The following is a 22,352-nucleotide window of genomic DNA, read 5'->3' on the forward strand; positions in this document are numbered from 1 at the left end:
CAGAACAGAGTGATATGATAGAGTGACAAGGCAGTGGCCAGTTGAGAGTTGATACCAGGAAGGAGCCAACTCTGGGAATTTTGGGGAGAGCATTTTAGACAAAGGGAAAAGCTTGTTCAGAGGCCCTGAAGGCAGCCCCAAGAGGCATGAAAGGGAGGCTGTAGCAGAGGAGGCCAGACAGATAGGGACCAAGCAGGGATGGCTATATAGTTTTAAATTTACTCTAAATGTACTAGGATTTCATTTTAAGACTAACTTAAAAAAATATGTATCACTGCAATTGCCGTGTAGAGGATGGATTATAGAGGATGAGAATGAAAGTAGGAGAGATAGGAGTGTATGTCTATCTAGTGTTTTGTAACATGTGTGTTTCCCTCGACTTTGAATCATGAACATTTCCCAAGTTTATCGATATTTTGCCACATTATCATTTTTAATGGCTGCATAGAAATCTAGTGTGATACTGTATTTTGTTAATCACCTGTGGTAGTGAATAGCTAGATTGTCCAATTTTTTATTATCATGAATAACTCTGTGAGTATTGTGAAACCTCTGTGTGCATCCTTGTTCTTTGCTTAGGGTAACTCCTAGAAGTGCAAATCTTTGGCCAACAGTAGACTCATCTGAAAAGACCCTGATGCTGGGAAGGATTGAAGGCGGGAGGAGAAGGGGACGACAGAGGATGAGATGGTTGGGTGGCATCACCGACTCAATGGACATGAGTTTGAGTAAACTCTGGGAGTTGGTGATGGACAGGGAGGCCTGGCGTGCTGCAGTCCATGGGGTCCTGGAGAGTCGGACATGATTGAGCAACTGAACTGAACTGAACTGAGCTGAGACTGCATTTGAAGAATCTTTCTTCAATCTATTGGTTAGTTTCCCCTATAATTTTGTAACTGGGCTTCCCCGGTAGCTCAGCGGGAAAGAATCCACCTGCAGTGCAGGAGACGTAGGTGATACAAGTTTGATCCCTGTGTCAGAAAGATCCCCTGGAGCAGGGAATGGCAACCCACTCAAGTATTCTTGCCTGAAGAATTCCATGAACAGAGGAGCCTGGCGGGCTACAGTCCATAGTGTCGCAAAGAGAAACCACTGAAATGACTTAGCACATATGCACCCTCTAGTCACTTAACACGTTCGCTGATGAACTTCAACAGACTAGGACCAGAGAGAGGCAAATGAGGCAACATCCTAGGGCACATAATTTAAGTGTGCCCCCCTACCCCCGCAAAAAAACCTCAGTAATCAAAATAAATAATACTTCAATGCAGTCTTATTTATCCTGACTGCTGAGCTTTTTGACATCTCTTTACACTTCCCCCCCAGGTCAAGTGCCTCACTCTTAGACCTGACCCTGGCACTTTTTATAGGAAAAAAATATAAAAAAAGAATGATTTGCCTCTAGATTTGAATCTGTTTTTACTTATTCTGTTACAAAGTGACATCACTAACTTAATTGTTAGCTACATAGTAACACTGTGTGTGTGTCCATTGTTTTCTCAAGTAAATGAGAAAATGAGAAATACATGGGTCTGAGACCCATGTCCTTCACTTAGGAGGCCTGGCGGGGTGGGGTGGGGGGTTGTCTTAAACTCCCTGCTCATGATTGGCTGTGATCAGTTTGCATTTCCTGGTCCTGCTCAGTCGCCCTGCTGGTTGTAACCAGGAGGGTGGCCTGGGTCTGATGCAGGATTTGCCAGGAGCCTGGTGGGGGTCTAAGTGGCCTAATCTTGTGTGCCCAACAGTGGCCATTTATTCTCTCTGATCTGCTCAGACTCTTTTCATTCTTTCTACCTTCTCAGGAGAACTGGAGGACTCCAAGTTAGCATTGGAGTTCTGTGGTTTTTGTTTTTATCTCAAATTAAAGAACCATTGGCCAGAATCCAAAAGTGAAAATTCAAGTGACAAGTAAGTTTTCAGTTTCATCTTTTGGTTTCCTTACTCCCAGCCAGCCCCTGGTCTCTACTCAGAAGTCAGGAGCTAGTTGAGGACAAGAGGGAACCTCTGTGTGTTGTAGGAGCCACTGTCCTCCCACCTCTCAAATGCAGGGCCGTGTGCTCATGACATCGCTGGCCTTGGATGCACAGACCTCCCCCACAGCTGGTGTCAGCCTCCCACAGTTCCTGGGCTGGGCAGCCCATCACGCCATGGAGCTGGGGCCACCGTCTGCGCTCCAGAGAGTCTGCAGGTGCTGCCAAGCAAAGTGTCTTTTTCCTCTGTCATTTCCTCCTTTTCATTGAGCCTATTTGCAGCAAACAAGAGTGGAGCATATAGAACAATAGGTACATGATTAGCAAGAAAGATCACCATCACCAAAAGCCACAAGTCCAAAAACAGTCAACCCAAAATGTTGCAAAGCTACATCCCCCCAGATCACCCAGTTCTGGTCAGAGGGTTCCTGTCTAATCTGGCTGGCAGAGTCCCTTGCCCTTATGTCAGCATGGGTAAAGGAGAAGGCCCAGGTGACTCTGAGATGGTAGCCCTCCTAGCATCCAGCATCTGATTGGATCCAGCAGCCCCACTGGTCCAGAATGTCCCTGTGTGTTAGAGGAGATCCTGCAGTCAGGAGACTCAGGCCCTGTGGCCCAATGATCTTATGAGAGATGCTGATGATGATTCACGGAGCCATGGAAGTGATCCATAGAATGGAATGTAGGAATTGGAATGTGGCCACCATAAACCCACCTGTTCCTTATTCCCTTTGAGATGATTTCATGGCAGTCCAGGCCAAGAAGATTGGTGAGAATGCCAGGGCTTTCAGAACTGTCCCTTCATGGTTTTGAGAAAGTCATGGAGCTAAATATAGCCTCTTTTGTTCTGAGATCCATGTACTCTTCCCTGTGTTATCTGTCATCAGAGTAAGACTTCGGAAAAGTCTGTGCTAGAATATTTTATTTAGGTGAAAATTAGCTTATTGCATGCCAAAATGCTTTTCAACTGAAGTGTCTTTGTTTTAGTGACCCCTGAAATTGCCCCTTTGATGGTGAGATTCAGACTGAGAGTTTTAACCCAAGAGTTGCTCTAAAAGCTCCTTTTTCTCTCTAAAAGAAAAGTAACCCACCATCTCCACCTTCCAGCTAACATTAAATAATGTGAGTATTATATGACTGTTGTCATGCCTTTTGAAAACTGTAGGCAGTAGAGTCTTTCCTGAGTTAAAACCAAAGAAAGATCAGGCAGAAATTCAGCTTTCTCCCTAATTCATTTTCTTTTTTATTTATCAGAATAACTCATTTTGTTGGCTATTCAGTTAAGCTCATCAAGTGTTATCCCTAATCCATGTGCTGCTGCTGCTGCTAAGTCGCTTCAGTCGTGTCCAACTCTGTGCGACCCCACAGACGGCAGCCCACCAGGCTCCGCCGTCCCTGGGATTCTCCAGGCAAGAATACTGGAGTGGGTTGCCATTTCCTTCTCCAGTGCATGAAAGGGAAAAGTGAAAGTGAAGTTGCTCAGTCGTGTCCAACTCTTAGCAACCCCATGGACTGTAGCCTACCAGGCTCCTCCGTCCATAGGATTTTTCCAGGCAAGAGTACTGGAGTGGGGTGCCATTGCCTTCTCTGTAATCCATGTGACTGATCTCCAATCACAGCAGACTGACCATCTGTCTCCTAGGCTGCCAGGAAGTCAGAGCTGTCATTTGTGCCTGGGCTAGAAAGCCCAGTCATGACCCCGAGAGAACCCTCGGGGTCCAGCATGCCTCCTGTCCTCACATACATGTGCCTGTTACATCTGTATCTTATTGAGCATCTATTTTGTGGGCAAATAATGGTCTGGGTGCTTTCTACTAATCTGAACCATATGAAACTGATGTTTCCTATCTTTAGAACAAAAGATGGTCAGGTATCAGTATACTTCCTATTAGTAATTAATAGTAGGGTGCGTTTATTCTTATTTTTTTAATTGACATAATTATATTTTACAGGTTTTGGGCTCCCCTTGTGGCTGAGTAGTAAAGAATCCACCTCTGGGTTGGGAAGAGCCCCTGGAGAAGGAAATGGCAACCCACTCCAGTATTCTTGCCTGGAGAATCCTCACGGACAGAGGAGCCTGGCGGGCTCCAGTCCATGGGGTCACAAAGAGTCAGACATGACTTAGCAACTGAGCATGCATGCACCTTTTACAAGGTATCAGTTCAGTTCAGTCACTCAGTCATAAAGCAGAATAATTTTAGTGACCTACACAAAATACAAACTCTTCCCTCACTCATGGCTTTCTACACTGATACCCTGAGGTGATGAGGCATGAGGAGGAGGAAGAAGAGGAGAAGAATGAGGAAACCATCTCAGAACTGAAGGAGTGGAATTAAAACCGTTACCAGAAGAATCACTCCTGTTTCTCTCCCACATGCCCGAGTAATGAACTGCCTAGTCTGGGCCTCCCTTGAGACGGTCATCTGGGTGGGCAGCAGGCAGCTCCACTAGGGACCACACACCCACGTGAGACAGAATCCTGACAGGGCCGTGGAAATTAGGCCCTGTCCTGTGGAGATGGGCTCTGTGTGGCCTCCTGGAAACCCAGTCCAAACCCCACTTACATTTACATCAGATCATCCCTTTGGTTTCCTTCCGACAGAACACTGTCTCCCACACCTGCGCATCTTGCTAGAACATAATTATGAGCTAGTAATTTAAGTGAAATAAATTGCTTCCACCCTCAGTACCTAACTGATGTTGAATAACAGGGCAGGTTTCAGGTGCCCAGAGAAATCTATAGAACTGTTGACACCGTGAAGATAGTTTTAAATCTAAAAGAACAATAGGCTCCATGGTAATCAGGACTTTGGCCTCAGGACATTTCAGTTTCAAAATTGGAAGATTATGGGAAGAAACCTTCTAGCCGGTCTGTGCACTTTCCCCGTTTGTCTTTAGAGACGGTGGAAGCCGTTCTTGGCATCAAGGGGAGGAATGAACAGAGGTGAGGTTGACAGAGGCACCATCACACAGGAAGGTAGAAAGTTCCCTTCGCTTCTTTAGGAGAGGTTCATTATCTCATGTCTTGTTTATCGTCATTCGAAAGTGTTGATTAAGGGCCAGGTTGCACCAGACATTGTACTTGTGTTGGCCTCAGTCTACCAAGGATCGCAAACATGATGCCCACGGAGAGAGAGTTCACAGAGAGGACACACCACCTGTGTGTGAAGGGAAAACCGGGGCTCTTTACCAGGGCTCACACTTAAGCCTTACCTCCTGAGTCACCCCGGGGTTTCCTCATTGCAGAAAGCACACATCCAGGGCAGCCTCCTGACGGGGTGGACAGCTCTGGGCCTTCTGCTGAAGATGAAGATGATGAGGCCAATGATGCTGATTCCAAGCACCTTATAAGCTAAAGCTCACTCAGGCAACCAGAGAAGGAAGAGGAGGATGCAACAGTGAATTTGCCCAGATCTTGGACTCTAGCGGTCTTTGACCAGGGATCAGCACCCCAAGGATGGCCACATAAACCTCAGGCTTGCTGTGCCTTTCCCATCACTCCTCCCCTGGGAGGCCTCCTGTGGCTGCAGACATAGGTCTTAGGGGGACCAGGCTCCAAAGACAGGTTTGAGCTGAAATTGTGAACCTTCAATCCCAGACCCTTTCAGTGGAGTGAGGCCCATACATCACCTGCGGAGCTATAAAGACACAGATTCCTGGGCTTCCCAGACCTGCGGAGCGCACATAATCCCAAGTTCAGTGGGCATGTTTCTTTAGGCATACATGCCTAAGAGTGGAATTACTGCTTATCAGATAGATTCATTTTCATCTTCACTAAATAATGCAAAATTGTTTTTCCAGAATAGTTGTAACCAGTTTACATTCCACCAGCAGTATATGTGAATTCAGTTGTTCTTCAGTTTCACTAGTAGTTGGTATTGGCAGACTGAAATTTCTGCCAATAGTTTTACTCCTTTGTGTTGGAATTACAGTATAGAAAAGGAGTTTGGGGGTAGGTGAGGTTTGGTCTGGTTTGGAAATGAATGATACTTTTGTCACCTGGCCTAAGTGAGAAAGCAAAAATGCTCCGGTACCAGTAAAGTGGTAAAATTGCTTATTTTCCAGGGGGAAGCAGGGTCAAAAAAGAGAGAAATTTATTCGAACTCTCATTTTAAGCTGAAGAAGAGTCAGATGCTTGAGGCACAAAAGAAAGAAGAATGGCAGGAAGGATTAACCAGCAAGATTTGAGAAGAGAAACAGACTTAAAACCATTGAAGTAAAATTAAGAAAAATAAAGTTATTAAACAGCATAGCAGGTGTGGAAGGCAGGAAATAGTCTATATAATCACTAATGTTTTTTAGCAACATTTTAATTTTAGCAATGGGACCTACATAGAAAATGCAAATCTTAGAAGAAAAGCAGGATGGTTAGGAAATGGGGTGGGATATAGAGGGGAGGGCATTCAGGTAATGGTTGTCCAAATTAAAGAAACTTGATGGGACAGAGAATACCCAGGGGGTATAGGCCTCTATTGGGGCTTCCCAGGTGGTGCTAGTGGTAAAGAACCCACCTAACAGCGCAGGAGATGTAAGAGATGTGGGTTCGATTCCTGGGTCAGAAAGATCCCCTGGAGAAGGGAATGACAACCCACTCCAGTATTCTTGTCTGGAGAATCCCATGGACAGAGGAGCCTGTGGGCTACAGTCCATGGGGTCGTGAAGAGTTGGACACGACTGAAGCGACTTAGCACGCGCGCATGCATAGGCTGCTTATACCCAGGACTATTCTTTTTTCACGTGGGCTGCTTTTGCTAATCAGCATGTTGGGTCAGTCTTTGTCAAAAAGAATTATGCAAGGCAGTTGTCTGGGCTCACTCCAAGAACGTACTGTTGTGACTCACTGAGTCCAAATGAGTTGTATTGAACCAGAACTGGGACCGAGTATGAAACCACACTCGTCATCGTTACCTGGAGTCTGTAAGGCAGCTCCCCAGGGGCTCAGCGTGAATGCTGGCGACAGGCCAGCCCTGCTTGGCGCCAGGACAGTTCACCACAGCTCAGAGCTGCCCATGGGTGACGATCGCTGGTGGACGAGCAGGAGTTTCCATCCTCTGACCGTGGTGAGCCTGTAGATGTAAGCAGAGCTATCGTGGCTAAAACATGGGCCGTCTTCTGACACTGGCCCAAAGAATTTGTTCATAGTACAAATTCTTTGGGGACAGAGAGGCCTGGCGTGCTGCAATTCATGGGGTCGCAAAGAGTCGGACACAACTGAGCGACTGAACTGAACTGAACCAATATCATACAAAACTGAGATAGAACTGCTGCTTCTGCATCATGATGAAAATGATCATATTTGACTTGATGGAGTAAACTATGCAAAATCGGAGGCTTTGGTGTGCCCCTGTTTACTTTACACTGCCCTGCACTGCTAACCTTAGCACCTTCTTCAGGCTTCTCTTGTGGATGTTGGAGGGCATTGTTGGATATTAGCTGTATCATCCTCTTTTTAGTGGGCAGTTGTTGTCTTTCTTCAGATGTCCTGTATTGCAGATGTCTGTCTCTTTTGTCTGTTTTCCATCTCCCACTCCTACCAGCCCCTAGAGATCTTGGGATTCTTTCTATGACAGGGCTCTCAGAAAACGTAACTTACACAGTCCCGTAGAAATTGCCTCTGCTGCAATATGCATTCAGGTCTTTATTCTCACATGCAACAAAAGCTGCAGCTTTGCTACAGTTGGAGATGATTTATGAGGTATGAATTATGCATAGGCAGGTAGCTAGAATGGATAGAGTTATTTGTCCAGCTGAGAAAGTCAAATGTTATACTCAGATGCCTCTCCGTCCCACCTGTGTGCACTCCCTTCCCACTGTGGTCTGGCTCGCTGGTTCCCCTGCACTGCCCTTTTCTCTTCCCCATTTCACTCTGTCTATCAAGACCCAGTTTCACTCCCACTAACTACCGGATAGCTGGATAATGTACAAATGCTTTAGCCTGCTAGCACATGGCTAGGGGTATGTATCTTAGATTCAGTCAGGTGTGGGTTAAAATCGAAGTCAATTGAGCTATGAGTCCTTGGGCAAGTAGCTTGACGTTCCTGTACTTATTCCTGCATCTGTAAAACAGTGCCAATGATGATAATTCCCAGTTCACAGGCTGTTGATGGATCAAATGAGATAATTTTCTTATTGCACATAGCAATGCTTTGGGCACCATAGTGAACACGCCATAGAACAGACAGGTAGTTGTTTATGATCTGGCTTCATTTCCAGCCACCTTTTGAGCTGCGCACATCCATTCCATTAAGCTATAAGCTTTTTTTTAGCAGGAGGTACCTTCATTCTGTAGCCCAGAGCCTCACAATATGCCCGGCGCATGTTCCAGTGCTCTGTAAATATGGGACAAAGTCAAGTTAGCCACTTAGAGCTGTGCCATAACACACCTCTGCTCTCCATGAGCAGCCCACCCCCTCCTCACCTGGGCCAGTGTCCAGTCACCTTCATAGCTGCCAACCTGGCTGATTTGGGGCTCCCTCTGCACTCACTCCCCAACCTGAGTCCATTGATTCAGTGGCTTATCTCCCTCCTAAGTATATACAAGCACCTCGAAGGCAGGGCCTTGTATACTTGACTTTATATCCACAGGTCCTTGCACAGCTCCTGTCATGTAGAGGGAATCAGAATGTGTCTGCTGAACAAAGGCTGGAGGTAGGGCTGAGTGTAGATAAAAGGATGTGTGCAAAGCGACGAGAATGCAAGGGACTTGAGACAGTTGGAAACTGGTGATTTGTTACTATGGTGATTTCCGAGTAACTTTTGTTTAGGAGGATGGGAGGTTTGTTCTTATGTTTGTTTTCTTATTAACTTCCTCATCTCTAGCAGTTCGGGAGGAGAACAGCTGTACCTAGCAACCCTAGGGTAGAGCAGGAGAGGAATGGAGCTGAGGTGTGGTGAGAGAGGAGGTGGCTCAAGACCAAAGCAGGTTATAAATGCCTGGGCTGGTTGAGCCAGATCATAAGTTACTCTTCATTTTAGCAACAGAGGGAAGTGGAGGACATAGTCAAGTCTTCTGAAAAGCACAGTAAGAAAGAGTGCTTTAAGCCATAGTGTAAAAAAATAAAAAACTGTAGGATATAGCAATGCCCGGCTCCCATTACATTGGTAAAACTCTCATAATATTCATGATGCAGGCTCTGGCCATGGCGGGGGACATCTGAGCATTCAAAGCCAAACCTGACCACATATCAAGGTCCCTCTATGAGTCCCCATGATTGATAAGGTTCAGCCTAGGGCTGAGGAGAGTGGAGAGCTGTCTGGGGACTCAGCTCTACCTGAATATGTGCAGAAGGGCTCTGGGCCCCTTCAGGAATGTGAGGCTTGGAACGAACCCTGAAAGCTGCTTGTCAAAGACTACTGCTTGATTGATGAGAAAACCGGGCTGCACAGTGTTGGAGTGACATACTCCACACCACATGGCTGCTCAGCAGCCTTGTTAAGGCTATGCCACTGCTTCCAGACCTTCTCTAGACCAAGTGCCTGGGACCAAGATGTCCTAGAAACTTGGAATCTAGCCCTAAACTAGATTACTTCAAGAAAAGAACACTGTAAGCCATAGTGTAAAAAATAAAACCTGTAGGACATAGCATTGCCCAGCTCCTATCACATCACTAACATTTTCACATCATTAAATCTGTCTTCTTATGAGGAACAGAACATTCTTCTCAAAAGGCAGAATGGGATAGTCAGGTCCAGGTCTACTAACTGGGTGACTCTGGACAAGTTACTTAAATTCTGTGAGCCCAAGGTCCCTGGTGGTTCAGTGGTAAAGAATCTGCCTGCCAAGCAGGAGATGCAAGTTTGATCCCTGGGTCAGGAAGATCTGCTAGAGGAGGGCATGGCAAACCACCCCAGTATTCTTGCCTGGGAAATCCCATGGACAGAGGAGCCTGGTGGGCTAAAGTCCATGGGGTCACTAAAGAGTCAGACATGAAAAAACAAAAAACAAAAAAAAAGAGTCAGACATGACTTAGCAACTAAACAACAAAGGTTTCTTAACAATATAATATCCTACTGTGCAGATTGAATGAAATGCCATATGTGAAGTACTAAGCAGAAAATAAGTTCTTTATAAATGGTAGCTTTTGTTACTATTCATTATGCTTGTTATTCTACTAACCCACCTTAATCCAAGTTTAACTGTCAGTGTCAAAGGAGGTTAGAAGCTCTTCTTGGTTCTCGAGTCTGGGGAAAAAGCAAACAGGTGGCCAGCAGAGCCCCGCCCCCTTGACGTCTGTGTTAGATTTACTTCCTCCTTGTGTTGGGGTACAGACTACCTGTTTAACAAAAAGCCCCCATTTCGCTCCCCTGGAGAACTAGCGGCTCACGCAGGATAGGTGTTCCTGCCGCTCATGGTATGGTCAGAGCTTTGGGTGGTAAAGCTGCGTTCCACAAGGCCACCCGGGCCCAGGTTCCTTCTGGCGTGCTGCTCTGCTCTTCCCTGGTAGGTTGGCATCCTCTGCCTGGTTCATGCCAGTTTACCAGCACCACGTTCACTTCCCAGCCCACAGGAAGTGGGAAAGAGAATGGAGGGCAGCCCACTCTCTCTTGAGGAATGCAAGAGTTGAGTATATCACACCCACTCTCAACCAGTTGTCCAGAATTAAGTGACAAGGCCACACCTAGCTGCAAGGGAGTCTGAAAATGTGGTCTCTAGCTGTCTAGCCGCATACCTAGCTAAAATTCTGTTACTGTGGAAGAAGCGGGGTGGATTTGGTGGGACAGCTGTCAGTCTGCCCCACCCCTCACCAGCTTCCATCCACCCACTACTCCTTTCTGTTCAGTGATGTGGATTTGGACTTCTGACCCTTCAGGCCCAGGGCAACCATATCTGATACCAGAATCCTGCAAGCTCTCAGAAAAAGGCAAGATAAACAGCTGTGCTGTCTTTATGGAGATAATCTCAGATTCAGTAACTCCACAAGACAACACTCTGGGGGGAAAAAAAAAATTCTGCCTTTTGTATATGCCAAGTGAAAAGTCAATATTGAATTGCTTTTACCATAAAATGTATGGTGGTATGTAAACTAAGTCTTCCCTTTTTTGGATTTGCTAACATAAATCTGACTGGATTTTGCCTGCCAAGTAAATCAATGAGTGGTCCAGCCCACATAACCCAAGTTCCTTCCACACAATGTGGCCACAATTTGTCATCCCAAATCCCAGTTTAATACCTCCTGGGGAAAGCATCACTGATTGCTTTCGTTGAGTTCCATGTTCTCTTTCTCCTACTTATTATCTCCCTCCTTTAATTTCCTTGTGTCTGTGTTGGCATTCAACTTTGTGTTCATGAGTGAGACCTCTTGAGAAAGCGTCACTGAAGCAGGTACCACATAATCAAGCTCACTGGGCTCACCAAGAGTGAGGAAATTAAACTCAAGGGGAAGGCAGAGGCTGTTCTCATTTCCTTTAGGCGAGGAGATGGCAGGAGGAGGCTGCCCAGAGGCAGTTGGCCTCTATGCTCTCTTTGTTCCCATCACCACCCTCACAGTTGTTCCCTGTCCCAGTGGAGGCCATGGAATTAGGGACCTGTTTTCTGATAGCCACTTTATCAGCATTCACACCAAAACAGCTGCCAAGAAGCTTTGAAATTCTAAACCACTGCGAGGGATGCAAAAGTTATGACTGCTGGTGTTGCTGATTCCTTGCAACTTGAGAAAGTGCCAACATAAAGATCCAGGGGAGGAGGGACCAGGCTTCAAGTCCTTCTTCAAAGAAAAGGCCTCAGCCTCAATTCCAGAAACACAATGCAAATGACCCCACCACCAGATTCTCAGGGAAAGAGATTTTGACAGGCTCTGACTTCATAAACCAGATACATAATCAGTGGAAAGGGAAGTTGCGGTCAACACAGACACGTGCTCAAGGGTAAAAAAGAAGAAAGTAAAATATGCTTACTCAGAGTCCATTCTGTTTCTTGAAAGGAATGGATCTTCCTGGCTGGAACTGGTGAATTAAAGGAAAAAAGAATTCACTGTATTTTGAAAGGAGGAGGCCCCATTTGCAGAATCATCTGGCAAGGAACCTCTATAGACCCTGGAAAGATTGGCAGAGCTAGTTTTTGTCCAGCCTTGGAGAGCGAGCCCCCTCGGGTTGGCAGGGAGGGGACATTGATGACGCCTGTTCAAGCAGCTGCTTTGTGCTAGTGTGCTTTCTTGTGGCTCTGCCAGGTGACAGCCTGACCCTCGGGCCCTCGGCCAGTTCAGCCCAGAAAGCCAGTGTCTGCCACCATGGCCCAGATGTGACACTGACTTTCCTGTTTCTCTTTGCTGATTCACAAATAGAAGCCTACATTTTTGTTTTTATTTTTGTTTTCCTGTAATTGTTTTTCGATAACAGGGCCAAGGAGAGTGGAAAGAGGCTTGACCCCAAAGATCTACATTAGGAAGAAACCTCTCTGTTGGAACTTTTGTGTTTCTGAAAAACTTCACGTCAAATAAACCTCTGTTGGTTATTGTTCCATGCCCTGCTTGGATTGCCCCAGATTCTAGGGCTTGTGGCTCAAAAGTCAAGGCCTCAGAAGGCTGAACATCCCAACAAGAAAGGGTGAAGGCAACAAGAGGACAAGTGAGAGCAAAATTCGGAACTTTCCTGTCTGGTGCCCCAAGCAAGTCCCTTTGCCTGTAACAAGCATCCCAAGAACAGCAGTACTTTACTTCATCCTCCACCCTCTTGGATCTGTATCCATGTGGGGTCTTCAGGCCTACACTCACAGAGAGGTCCTACAGATTCTCCATAACCAGAGCCCCTTGGTTGGGTTTCAAGGGTGACTTAAGTATTATCATCTGAGTTTCCTGGGTTTCCCCAGCCACCTAGGAACTTGGGACCTAGAGATTCTCGAGAACTCACTCAGCCAACCACCCCACTCCTGGTTCTGTTAGCACAGATTCTGCCACTCACCATCTCCATGGTCCTCTGAGTCAGTTGTATATCACAGCTTTGCTTAATCTGTGCCCCTAATTAGATTTCTCTGGGGGCTCTATGTCCGTTTGCCACCCGCTCTCAGTTCTGCTCCCTCTCTGCCCACTTCCCAGCACAGATGTGATGAAAACACACTCAGAAGTCTCTCTGTCCTTTGATACCTTTTATCTTGACAACTTCTGGAAGGAGTGGTTGCCTCTTAGTAGCCTTGGGAATCAATCACTGTCTCTCCCTCTCTTAATTTTTCAGCTCACAATGCATACATCATCATTTTATGGTTGTTATCCACTTATACACAAATTAAGTCAGTTATTGATGAGAGTAAAAGGACCTTTCTTATTAACAAGTCAAGATGATTTATTCTCATTTTTAAAAATGGTGGATTCTCAGTATAGAAAGTCTGAGAAACAAAGAAACCAAGAAGAAAGAATATTGCCCATAACGTTATCCCCTGCACACAACCAGCAAGCATCTTGGTATCTTTCCTTCCAAAGATTTCTCTAGGCATTTGTTACCTACTTGCAATCGTGTAAGCCTTCTTATTATAGCAGGAGCATTTTTTCCATGTTAGTAATAATCTTCTTTAAGCATAAGTTTTAACTTCTGTTTAACTTTACATTATGGCCCTACAATATACTTAGCTATTGTCTTCTTATTAAATAATTAGCACACTTTATAATTGTTTGAATTATAAGTAACACCTCATAGGATCTCTTCATGTCATTTTTTTAAAAAGTGTCTCTCTAGCACAGATTCAGAGGTTAAAGAGAAGACCCATTTTTAAGTTTTGTTGTTTTGTTCTTTTTTTTTTTAATAATATTGCCCAGTTGGTTTACAAAAAGTTACACGCTAACTCCTGGTCTTCTGTCAGCAGTGTATGAGAATAGTCATCACTATTGGGCAAACATCTTCTTAAAATTTCATTAACTTAGAGGTGAAAATAACTCACCAATCTAAATTGTGTTGCTTTGATTACCACTGAAGGGAAATATATTTTAAGGTTGTTTTTTACTTTCTTTGAATTGCCAGTTCACATGCTTTCCTATTTACCTAATCTTAGAGTTTTCTTATCTGTATATTCCTTATATGTTAAAATGTTAACCCTAGAGAATTGAAAGCATATGTCCACACAAAAGCTTGTTCATGAATGTTTACAGCAGCATTATTCATAATAGCCAAAAGTGGGAACAACCCACATGTCTATCAGCTGATGATCAATAAACAAGTGATATATACATACAATAGAGTACCTTCAGCCATAAAAAGGAATGAAGTACTAAGTCACCTATGAATGTTATGTCAAGTAGCAAGTCAGAAAAGCCACATATTGTACAGAAGAGGCAAATCCATAGAGACATAAAGTAGATTAGTGGTTGCCAAGGGCTAGGCTGAGAATGGGATGGGAAGTAATTGCTTAATGGGTACACGTTTCTTTTTGGGGTGATGAAAATGTTGGAATTAGATAGTGGTAATGGTTCCTTTGCAAATATGTTAAAAACCACTAAACCGTAAACTTCAAGAGGGTGATTTTATGGCATATGAATTATATCTCAATAAAAATAAGACAAAATTTTAAAGTGCTAACCACAAGGAATTTTTCAGTGGTCCAAGAAGTGGTGGGGGAAGGTCTGAAGAACAATCAGTGCTCTGTTTCTTTCTGAACCCTTTGTTAGGCATAGACAGTTTAAATCTACCTTTATTTTTATCACCATTCACTCTTCTCTTAACCTTGACATCCAAAAGTGAAGTGGATATAAGAAGAAAGTGTTCTTCACTCCTTTTGGAGCTTTTCCACAGTTTGCTATTAAAACCTCATTTGTCCATTTGGGTTTGGGAATGGTTCCAGCAGTTAGTTGACTGCAGTGTTAAATCTCACCATTGGGGTCTAATGCTTCCATTTCTTTTTATTAAGTGCTTGTGGGTCCCTGGGCGTCAGGGAGTGGAAGGTTGTACAGAGGGAAAGAGAATGTGCTGCCAGGGTATAAGCTGCTGCCTAGCAGCCTGAGGGTCATTTGAACAGGACAAGCCAGAAAGAGGAAGCCAGCAGATATTCTAGGTCAGGAATGTGGCTTTTTCTTACAGTAATGTGACATTTTAAGAGTGATTTCTGTTAGTTCGGTTCCCTTGCTGTGTGGTATGGAACAAGGTCCTTCCTCCTCACCCTCCAAAGGCCGTTGTTGCAAAGCCGAGCATCAGTGATCCGATGAGTCCAACTCCACCTCTTATTGTTTCTGAATCAAAGTTTTAATTTGATTTTTCAACAGGCTCTGGTTCTGCCATTGTTGCATGTGGCAAGTGTCTGCCTTGTAGATGTTCCTCCTTTCACTTCTTCTCACCACAAAGATGTAGTATTATTTTATCACCTGTGTTTGGTGGGGGGCTGTCACTCTCAGGGCTCCCCAGAGTAGAAATCTGTTATTGTTGTGCTTGGGAGAAGCATTACATGTGTATAGCTCAGTTTATGCAGTAAACATGTTCCAGAAAGATTACATGATGTAAAGCGCATCATGTTTTCAATGCAGTAGGACAGCTCTGTTTTACCCTAAGGAGCCCAATGCTGACTCCTTTCTGGTATCTATAAATATCCTGCCACGTCTAGGAAGTATCAGGAAACTAAGGGCTGCTCTAATGTCATTGGCACAAGTGTTCATTAAGATGCCAAACCACATCAAGGAAGCTGGTGACTCACCACACCTGGCGTGGTCCCAGCACCCTTGCCAAGCCCGCTGTCTCGGGGAGTGGGCTGGGAATCTGGAGGAGCGGGGCCCAGTCCCTGAAATCGAGGCGTCCATTAGTCATGCACACGAAGTTGGGTTCTGTGGAGTCAGGGACCTTCTCCACTGGTCTCTCCCTCCCCTCCTCCCACCCTGGTGCCCACACCCTTGCATGGACTGACCCAGATTCCAGGGGGCAGGAGGCAAGGCTAGTGTAGAGGCTCCGTGGACTGGCCATGAAATCAGCCTGTCTGGCTTCAAATCCCGTCTCCACCCCTGACTGAGCTGTGGACAAATTCCCAAACCTCTCTGATCCTCCATCGTACAGTGAAAGCAAATAGCAATCCCCCGTCTTAGGGCTGTCATGAAAATTTAGTGAGAAGACACATTCCAGTACATACATAGCACAGCACCTGGCTTGCAGTGCACCTTCACTTGATAATGGTCATCATTGCTGAGATTGGGAGCCTTCATCTCTGTGATGCCCCATCCCACCATAATATAAGTATTTGTTTTCTGTTGCCCTGTAACAAATTATGACAGACTTCCTGATTTAAAACAACACCCATTTATCAGCTAACAGTTCTGAGTCACAAGTCCAGACACAATGTGGCTGCTCTCTCTGCTTGCAAGGCTGAAATCAGTGTATTGGCTAATAGCATTCTCATCTGGAAGCTTGAATGGGAAAGAATTCATTTCCAGGTTTTTTAGGCTTCTTGACCCAACTCAGTAGTTCCTTGTGTTTGGACTGAGGTCCCAGTTTCTTTGCAGTCTGCCAGGTGGGGTCTGTTCTTAGCTCCTAGAGTCCACCCATATCCCTGGCTACATAACTTCTGTCTTCAAAGCCAGCAGTGGAAAATATCCCTCCCATGAAATGCCTTTCACACTTTGAATCTACTCCTCCAAAAAAAAGCCAGTTCCTTACAAGGGCTCACATGATGATGTCAGGTCTATCTAGGATAATCCCTCTTCAATTAAAATCAACTGTGCCAAATAAGAGACCCTAAACACAGGAGCCATGATCCCATCATCCACAAGCCCCAGGGACTATCCGGGGCTTATCTACAGGAGGTGGGAATCTTGGGCACACCTTAGAGTTCTACACCACCTTTTCAGCAAGGCATGTACCTCACACCTGCCTTCCAGTTGGCACCAAAAAGAGGATTTTCCCTCACTGGCATGGTCTTTTGTGTTCGTTTTTCATAACTGGGCTGCAGCCACTGGCTGGACCCAGCACCAATGCTGTGTGTGGTTCACATCTCAAAATACCATCCCAGTTGTGACCTTTTCCCTGCTTTGGGGAGTGTTTGTGCTTCAAAAAGAGTCGAGCGTGGTCCTGGTCTCTCTCCAGCCTCCCCAGTCATCCCTGGTCCCTCTGTCCTGGCTGTCCCCATAAGATAGCACTGCCTGTACTGCCTGCAGGGGGCTGAGACACTGGAGTGACAGATACTGTGGCCCAACTACCACTGCTACCAGTGAGGCCCTCCTCTGTCTCCAAATGTCCTGCTTCCAGCTGTTCCATGGGGAAAGCTAAGGAAAGCCTTCCCCATACTCTCAGGGGATTAGTTTCCCCATCGAGGACACAGAAATATACCTCAGGTTGATTCTTGTGGGTATTTCCGGTCTTACAAGGATCAAGAGTTCCCTGCCATGAAATGAGTCTTCTGTCCTGAAGTCAGTCCATTTCTCATGTGACTCTGCCACATCTCATCCATTTGCCTTACTACTACTGTTGCCTAGAAAAGGGTGTTTGGTTGTGAAGCTGCCAGTTTTTGCTTTTCCCCAGAGAAGTTGATGCAGCTGTGTAGTCAATCCACAGTTGAGCTTTGAGTGCCTTTCCAGCTGTCCCCAGCTCAGTTACTTGTGTTTGGTTTCCAGGTTCTCAGTTTAGTTCCCTTTCCCGTTCTTTTACTTTCATCGTGATACCCAGCCAGGTAGAGCAGAGACCAGCTAAAGGGATGGCGATTGAGAGCCCCGGGAATCATGCCACATCAGCGCCCAGGCCAGTGTGGTCTCCCTGTTACTCTCCAGAGTCTGGGCTTTCAAGAGCCTTGATGCCACTTATGTCTGAGAGCTCTTCTCTTCTCCACACCCACCTCAGTTGGTTTCTGAGGCAAAGGGCTTACATTGTTGAAATTGTTTGTTGTCGGTTTCACCTTCCTCCTCCTGCTATCCTATTTGTGTGTCTCAAGAGAAAATAATTTGCTTTTTGCAGAAGACCGCCAGTGGCTATTTTCCTTTTCTGGTACTTAGCTCTCACACATGCCTGAAATCTCACAAGTCCTGCTGTGGTATAACCTGGGCATACAGGTGTTGCTTCATTGATTGGCATATGAGGAAATGTGGGCAAATCTGTGTTTAATGTGCATCTAGCCGACCAGACCGGATTCTGTGGCATCAGCAGAAGGAATGTACATTCCACCAGACTCATGCTAGACCAAAGTAGCCTGTGCCCAGAGTAGCAGATAGAGTCCATCCTTTACGTCAACTTCCATCAACCACTCAAGGCCTACGTGAAAAAGGATTCTGAGGCCGCCCATGTGATGGATGGATGATGTCCATCACTCTCATAGGAAGGGGGCGTGGAAGTCCTGGGATGATTCTTTCTTTAGAGATTTCTGCCCATTGTTTCATGCTCTTATGGCACATATGAGAGCACCCACAAGACTAAGGAAATTTTAAGTAAATCAGGTTTCACTTACATGGTAGAAGCAGAGCCCCTCTGTTTGCAGAAGGATTGGAGAATAGGGGTCTTCATAGCTCTAATCTATACCTTGACTACAGGTACAGGATCCTGCTGGTCAAAGTGCTTTGCATCAGTTTTTTATAGGCATGGTAATGTGCAGAGGAGAATGGTCATGATGTATGATTTACTGCTCAGAGTACTCCCAGGGCCCCACTTTTGAATGGCATTATTCAGCATTTCCCAGTGCCGCACAGATCTTGAGCTAGTGTATTAGTGTGTTATATGTTCACGATGGATGTACAGCATGGGCCATAAAAGCCACACTACAAAACTGAACATAATAAGGATGTTTTTATTTTAACCTGAATGCTCAGAACTTTTCTCCATGGCAAGGAGCCTGAAGTCACACTCAGTACAACTCATAGCGTCTTCTGACCCTTTCATCAGGAAATGGTTAGTCTGACCACTTCAAGTGGGAGGAAGACCACAAGTTCTTATACAAATATTTTCATTGAAATTAGCTTTTAATGACTTGAGCCTGCATTTCCTGATTTGTTTCCTTTTCTTCATGTTTGTCAACGAAGTGAAGAGGGTAAGCAAGATCCGCGCAGAAACATTTCTTACGCAAAATTGCAAGCACATGAAGGGGTAACGGAGCTGTCCCTTCTAGAAAAGAGAATTGTTTTCTCCAAAACGATTCTGATTGAGTTTGAGGTTTCTGCATTTAATCATGTAAAACATAACTTATTGAGCACCTGCTGTGTTTCAGACACTGTTCTGGGCACTGGGGATTCAATAATGAAACAAAAACTGAGGAATTATCAGTGCTTCCAAGGAGCTTACTATTTGTTTCCTTCCATTATTTCATAGAATTATATAAAAGCTGTAAAGCACTTATTACAGTGGTAATACTTTTTTTAGTAGATTTTTTTCTTCTTGGATATTTGTGAGTTACATTTTATTTGGGGCAAAATGAAGACTGCAGCCGCGGAGGCAGCACCTTAGATAGCTCTGGGAGACTGGTCCCAGTAGACTCTTGAAAGATTTTTTTTCTTAGTTTGGTTAGATGTAGGGTTCCGTTTTCAATAGGTTTCTGATGTAGGGTTTTGTTTTGATGGAATTGAAAGAGTAGTTTGTAATGAGAGTTCTCAGTGGTTTTAGATTGTTTACTCTGTCACAAGGAATGAACTTCTTGAGAAAAAACAGCACTTTTATGTCAGTTTTTTAAATTGCCTTTTTCGCCCCAGCATACCAGTTCTCCTTAAGGAAGGCATTCTGGATTGCAGTGTTAATCACATGCGTATAAGGAAAACAGCTCTTATACTGTTCCAAAGATACAGCTATAAATTCTTTCTTCTTCATAAATCAGGATTTCTCAACCTTCATGCATTCACATTTGGGGCCAGGTAATTCTTTGTTGTTAGAGGCTGTCCTGTTTGCCGAGGAGGCTTTGCAGTACCCTTGGTCTCTTGCTACTGGATACCAGCAGTCCTCCTTACCCTCAAGTTGTGCAGCCAGACATGTCCCTTGGTCATGGGCCACAAAGTCACCCCCAGCTGAGAACCACTGGCATAAATGATATGATTCTGTGATTCAGGTCACACGTCCTCTAATTACAGCAGATCAGGGGAATCCCTGAGAAAAGCACCTAGGACAAGCAGTGTTTTCTGTTGGCCTTTGTAAAAAGCTCAGGGCAATGTTCCACCATGGAAGAGTTAATATGAAGTGAGCAAGATATTTACCAGTCTTGTGAAATAACACCAACAACAAATGATGAAAATCCTTCAGCCAATCATGCCTTGGAGATACTTTGCATTTCCTATTGGAAACTTGTTAAAAATCATATTCGTTTACCATAAGTTAGAGAGCATGTTGGACAGAGTACACTGTAAGTTAATCTGGAATGATTTACGTGTAAATGTGTTCCAGATTTGGTGAGCTCAGCTCGAGCAGCAGGCGGCTTGTTTCCAAACATTTCCATTCTCAGGAACTGACATTCAGTTCAGTAAGTATTTATTGAAACGTGTAATGTGAGAGGGCCTTAAACAGTCTGATATTGATTCCATGACCCCAACCGGCAAGAAAGCAGTGCTCAGAAAAGTGCCCCCCCCAGAGTCTCTGTGTCTGATATGGCACCCCCATTTTGGTTTGCAAGATATAGAGAGATGCTAGCTCTTTCCTTGCCCTTCACCGCCTCGTGTCCCTTCTTGTCCTGTACCAGCTGTACTCTCCCCAATGGATACATGTAATTACACATGATGTCATGTGTTTCTTATTTGGTTCTTTGGTCCCAAATGGGCCACTTTTCAGAGCTTTGGCAGGGACATCCATTGCATTTTCTACCTCCCCGCTGTCAGCTGGACAGGGTGTTAAGGGTATTGCAGTCCAAAGTGGGGTCATTTAACCAACTCATCTTCCGTTTTTGAATCCTCTTCACTTCTCACACATGCCAGTAGATTCTAAAACACAGGGCACGCTGCTGATAAAAGTTGCTGGAAGAAGGATTAGCTTTGAGGCAGAAAGGATAAAAGAGAAACAGTGGGTTAGAGAATTTCCGCTCATTCAATTGCTCTTTATTGAGCACCCACCATGTGCCAGCCACTAGCAATATAGCAATGACAAAAATGGACAGGACCCTGCTTTCCTGGAACTCAGAGTCTATTGAGCAATGAGACAAGTGGACAGGCCATGTTTACATATGGCGCAATAGATGCTGTAATGAGAGAAACCAAGATGCCATATGAACACTGAGGAAGAGCAGCACCCCAGCCTGGGGGATGGCAGGGAATCAGAGAAGGCTTTGCAGAGGAAGTGGTGTCTTAACTGAGACATAAAGGATATCTTGTGTATCACAGAGGGAGAGGGAGGGACTTACTTCCCCCCGGCGGTCCAGTGGTTAAGATTTCACCTTCCAATGGAGGGAGTGTGGGTTCAACCCCCGGTCAGGAAGCTAAGATCCCACATGTCTCCTTGGCCAAAAAACCAAAATACAAAACAGAAACAATATTGTAACAAATATAGACTTTTTTTAAATGGTCCATATCAAAAAAAAAAACAAACAGAGAGGAGAGGACAAAAGGGTTCAAAGCCATGTACCAAGGATGAAAGGTGAGTGGAAGGATAGAATCTTAAGCACTGAGAAGTTAGGCATGTTTGGATGGTAGAGTGAGAGACAGGAGGACTGAGAAGTAAACGAAGAGGAGCCAGTGACGGAAGAGCTTCAGGACTTTTACGAGAACATGTGGGTCTTGGCTGATGCCCTTTACTGAGACCAGCACAGACACAGTAGGTTTGGTTGGAAGGAGGAGCGGGTGACAGTGACTCAAGTTTTAATTCACCACTAATTCTAGAACATGCGAATGAGCTTTTAAGTGTTTCTGAAAGATGTCAAAAGCTAATGGAAATTTTAAAAGTTAATTAGCCTGTTTAAATGATTTTGTGACTGTAGGCTATCATGACATCCTGCAAATACACTCAGACCTCTTAGTTTCTGCCAACTGTATTTTTTTCATCCAGTGATTATTTCTTAATTTTGATACTTATCATCTTATTGCTTAAAATTTACCAAATGTGTGTCTGTGAATGAGTACCCATGAATGAAGAAGTACAGTGAGCTCTTTAAGGGCTATATTCTGGCTTTTCCAACACTCCTGTATTCTCTTTAGATTTCCTTTGCTGTGATGGAGGTTTTTATTCTAATGTTTTATTCTAATACTGCACAGACTCATTTTTGAGAGCATACACTGTTTTTTAAGGTGACTAGAGAAAAGCAAGTTATAGTATTGGACAGTCTTTAGGCAGGTATCTGATATTACAGGATTGTAAGGGTGCAGATCTCATGTGAAGGAAAATACTGCATGGTGAACATCATGCTCTGTGTGGATCCCATCGCCCAGAGCATATGAGGAATAAATGTGATGGTCAAGTTAAGGGCACTGAGATTGCTTCCAGCCATCAGCCCCAGCCACTGCTTTCCATGGCCCTCTAGGCCTGAAATACCGCATGGCGAGCTTTGTAAAAGATTCCCCTTTATAGTCAAGCAACCCAGCCACTAGGGGGCATCCA

General features: G+C 44.8%; 1 protein-coding gene across 27 annotated transcripts in view; it reads left to right on the plus strand.

Moving 5' to 3' along the window:
* The window catches only part of FYN (FYN proto-oncogene, Src family tyrosine kinase), a 209,416-nt gene that overhangs the window by 133,425 nt on the left and 53,639 nt on the right, over window positions 1-22,352 (plus strand). The window lies entirely within an intron of this gene.

This window comes from Giraffa tippelskirchi, chromosome 9 (assembly GCF_054371585.1).
Source record: "Giraffa tippelskirchi isolate mGirTip1 chromosome 9, T2T-mGirTip1v1.2.pri, whole genome shotgun sequence".
Taxonomy (NCBI): Eukaryota; Metazoa; Chordata; class Mammalia; order Artiodactyla; family Giraffidae; genus Giraffa; species Giraffa tippelskirchi.